Source organism: Montipora foliosa, chromosome 6 (genome assembly GCF_036669935.1).
Source record: "Montipora foliosa isolate CH-2021 chromosome 6, ASM3666993v2, whole genome shotgun sequence".
NCBI lineage: Eukaryota > Metazoa > Cnidaria > Anthozoa > Scleractinia > Acroporidae > Montipora > Montipora foliosa.
In genome coordinates this window covers 46,894,959-46,899,958 of record NC_090874.1, presented here as the reverse complement: position 1 = coordinate 46,899,958, position 5,000 = coordinate 46,894,959, and positions in this window count along the sequence as shown.

The following is a 5,000-nucleotide window of genomic DNA, read 5'->3' as shown; positions in this document are numbered from 1 at the left end:
TGATTGCACCCATTAGCCGGATAAGTCTGTTAGCTGTTGTTGTCACATCTAATTATGTTTTTTTTTTTGCGTTAAGTGACCACCTATTTAGTTATTAAAGAAGGACCATAGACACTTTTACATTCTACAATAGCAATCAACGTGTGCAATAGTCATTGGCTTGATATTCCTAAAGGTACCTACTCACACAGAAAGGTATATATAGTTTACGTCATAGAAAGTGCGGCGTACGGGGCTTTATGCACGAGCTGTTTGTGTCAAAAACCCGAAACCCATTGCAGGACGGCTCAGATCCTGAAAGATGAACGAGTATGACTGTGAAAGAAAATATAATTATATATGAGCGTTAAGGTCTACTCATTTGGGCTAAATGAAATTTATACTTGCTAAAACCTTTTTATCGATAAACAGAGAAATGCATCAGATGTCAAAGTGGTAAGTTTTTCATGTTTGTACTATTAATAGGTAATCATCTGGTTTTTCTTGTTAAATTTGAAATTAATTTGCACCTGTGGGTTTTTCAAAAAACTGAAATTGCACTAGCCAAAGCGGCTTGTGTAATTTCAGCTTTTTGAAAAACTCACTTGTGCAAATTAATTCCAAATTGAACTTGAAACCTTATGATTACCTAAACAAGTTGGAGAATTAATCACTGCAATCTTACTACGATTATCATCAGTAGAAGGCACATCCATTGGCTGTATTTGTGAAGAAAAAGCAGATTCATCCATGGAGGAAAAAGGTAATGCACCTCATTGGTGGTTTTGACTTCTTTAATTTTAATATATTATTTTAACTAAACCTGAGAAACCAAGGACAATAATAATGCAATCATCTTTTTATCTTGCCTAAAAGATAACAACACAAAAGTTCGCTGCTTCAACATGTTTGCCGCTAGAGAAAAGTTTCCATAAATTTTATTGCTCTGGAGTACTACATGTAAATAAGAACGAATCTCAGCACTGCATACTGAAGGTTGCAACTAAATCACAACTTTAAATTGCACCCACCCTCACTAGAACTTGATCCAGGAACATCCTGCTGTACGACATCTCCTTCAACATTCCATGTTCCAGTCAAAGCATTAAAAACGTGACGCTTATGCTCATGATATTGCCTTTTCGACAAGAAAATGTGGCAGTGACCACATTTGACTCTATTTCCTTCTAATGTGGACTTTTTCTTGCTTCTTCAGCATGATAACTCCAGTAGATGGTGTTAACAGGGAAACTTTCAGTACAATTAAACGGCTGTATCTGCAATAAAGCAAAGGTTTCATAGATGATTACTAATTTTCATCATACATGTCAGTGTTATTGAAAACAAGAAACAGTAATTAACAGCAAAGTCTCCAAGGGATTTTGACCTAGCTTGATCCAACCTGTCCTGTGTTAACACACAAAGAGAAAAGAAACCAACTAAATGCTGGAAAGAGAAACTGTAGGATTTGTTCTGGCACATTTGGAAACAAAAATAAAAGAAATATCAAATTACTAGTGCAAGGTTTATCACGTTTGGTGGGAGACACGGCAATATTTTAATGCCCTTCTGTGCCAACTACTAAAAGTGAAAAAGGGACCATTAGTTGCAGTTTCCTGTTATACAATTGGATTGAACTTCCCTTGTAAAGTCAGTACTGGTTCTTTGGTTGAGTAGTATTGGTCATGGCTTCTCCAACACAACAAGTTAAAAAGTGTATAATTTTATGAAATCTCATATCTTCATATTCTGAAGTGGGTATAGGTATGTAACAAACACACAAAGATGACCAGCTCAGTTGGGAGAGCACTCTTCCAGTATCGCAAAGGTCATGGGTTTGAATCTTGTTCAAGCATAAATTTCTTTAATGAGCCCTTACACATCAAGCATCACTGTGCACGTTTGGGTCCCACTTTGCCAGTTGAGGACAGAAACCTCATAACATTACAGAATTGAATGAAGTGAAACAATAAGCCTCTTAGTGGAGATGATCTATCACATTAAAAAAAGGAAACATGGCAAAATGCAGAGTAATGAAAGTTTTCAAGAATTGCCAAACAATTGTTGAAAACTTTTGTCACTCTGGGTTTTGCTGTGTTTTTGTTTCATTTCACTGGCTTTAGCTTTGGAGTCTCCAAGGATGAATGGTAAAAACTACATTCTTCTCTTCATGAGTGCCCCCTTTTCCTCCTAGCCAGATGGGCTCGTGCCCTCAAGCCCAGCTGGCAATATTGCCTCTAACTACATATCCTATTCTTGATATGTGACTAGACTAGAATCTGACAAAGGGGTCCAAATGGAATCAATGGTTTAAACTTATCTTTCTGTACTTATATTTTTGCTGCGGGTAAAAATACAATGTACAAGTACGTACATGTATCATGTTAAAAACTTTCATTTGCAGACCCTTATTTTATTGGACACGACAATGAGCTTCCATTCTATCCTCAAATAACAATGAACACAATTATAATAAAGGTCAATTACTGGAAAAAAAAGACAATGACATGCAATTCATGGTCAGTTTTAACATGTAAATGATATTTTCTTCTTTGTGCTAGAATTCAGTGCGGTACAACATTGTACTGTAAGCCAGCCAAACCGACACTAATAGCAGCACTACTATTAGCTCTTATTAACAGAGCAGGCCTGTAGGAGAGAATTGTTACTGGGACCATGAGTACAGGCCAATGACAGGGAGGTCATGGTTCCTCCATAATGACTGACTTAGCTTGGCTTCATGGATTTTCATGGTCAAAGAGAAACTTCAATCATATGCAACAGCAATAAGCTGAACCTAAATAGTAAATTTGTGCCTTTGGTATTTTCAGTCCTTAGTTAAGGATGATAGCAATATTAATTCCTTAATTTTGTCAATTAGTTCTGATAATGAGCTAAACTACTTGAAAACATTTGAATGTCTCAAAAATAAATGAAGCATAGTAAATTATTATTCCAATCCTTAACAACTGAATTAAGCTTGTCCAGCAATAAAGCATCTTTGATTCTCAGTGAAGGATTGTTGTGGCAACACGCTAAAACAATGTCACTAGGTACCACAGTGCAATGAAGCTTTGCATTCACTTTTTTAAAAATTACTCCAAGGGAATATATATCACTGGCACAGGAAGGGGGTTGCTGTCCAGAGAAAACTTCTGGTGCAGTGTGAGAACACCTTTTCTTAATTAAATTGCATTAACTTTGTGCAGAATTATTCTGCTTTGCTTGAGCTCCACTGAGCCCTACAGATTTTCCATAATCTATAATTACTGGTTGCCACATCTGTTCATCTTTACATAATAAAACATTGTTCCCTTTGAGATCGTTGTGGACAAACCCTTTCTTGTGGATGAATGTCAAGGCCTCAGTAACGCGGATAAGAATTTGCAACCAAGAGACATTTGACAGGTCCTCAGAATCTGCTGCATCACTCAGGGTGACAACTTTATCATCTTGGGAACAATACTGCATGATCAGCATGAAATGTGTGTCCTTGACACAAACACCATACAAAAAAGGCACACCAATTTCGTGCATGACATTTGCTTCGTGCTTTAATTCCCTTTCACTGGCATTCCCTTTAAGAATTTTGACTGCCACTTCAATATCACGGTACAACATTTTCTTTACACAGCCAAAAATCCCCTTCCCCAAGAACATGAGGAGTCTTCTCTTGGAGTGTCAAGTTAGTTTGATCAATCCTTCGAACAAGAGGAGATCTCAAGGACTGCTTCTTGGAAGACTCAATGGTACGATGCACTCGAGCTACATATGTACCAGAAATGTTGCTTAACTTATGATCAGTTTTCTGTCTTTTCTCTAGCCTCCTGCACAAATCCAGATTCTCACTGTGAAGAACCTTCCTCTTCTTAGTCTCTTTATCTAGTCGAGCTTTCAATTCTACATTTTTTGTAGTTAAGGACTCTACACAATCATTTTGAAAGGCACCTCCTTCTCGGCATCTCCCTGTAGATGCAGTTTCCCTCACTTTCTCTTTCTTTTTCATTTTATGCTGCTTTCTCCTTCTTTTCAATGACTCTGGAGCAGCAGTTGGACTTTATTGTGGCCTTCAGGTTCATGATGGACCATAACTTTATGCTCAAGTGCACTAAAATTATCAACAAGGAAATCCAGATAAACCAAAACAAGATGCTGAATGACATAAACGATCATACTCGGGTAAACTGAGTATTACTGTAGTTATTCCTTTGTGAGTCCCAAGAAATTAATGATATTTTGAAAGTCATCAAGTTCTTAAGTTTCAAAATTCAGGACTGCACACATGTTTATATATTTTCTTGCAAAATTGAAATGCATTATTTTTTCTAATAATAAACGTGCTTGTGAACCTAGTGATTCAATCACAACTCAAAATTATAGCACATGGCTGACACAACGAGCAGGAAAACATGGATATGCAAATCACAATTTACTTATTTCAGTTTTTACTTCTGGTTGGTTGAAAAAGTGCATCAGTACCTTTAAATCAACTTCCGAGTGAAGTAATTCAAAACCAAAGCAATTCCCTAATTTCTTTCAACACTCACCTGAAAACTGCTAAAAGCTTGGAAATTTTGATTTAGTTTGATTAGTGCATGTTATGTCAGGTTAGTAAAAATGCAATAACATTCTCAACTTACCGATTTGAAAGAAACTATGAAAGCTGTGATGAATGATGGTTTTCTTGTTTCTATTACTGCAAATGAAGATCGACATAGTTTATGATAAGCAGTATTATTTTAATCTAACTATAGCAAAATTCTCATTCGTTACTGGTTATCAGTAGCACAATTTGAATACATGTACTAATAAGACAGTTTATGTGACATTGTTGTAATAGGACAGTGTATGTACATGTATCATGTTTGAAACAGGAAAGTTTACGCATCATACCTGTGTAATTGGACAGTACACGTCATTTACACACACAGTTATAGAGACTGTCAGCTACAAAAAGTTTTAATTTTTTATGCATATGTGAGCAACCCAATTCAGTTCAGCATTGTCAATTTTCGATTCTA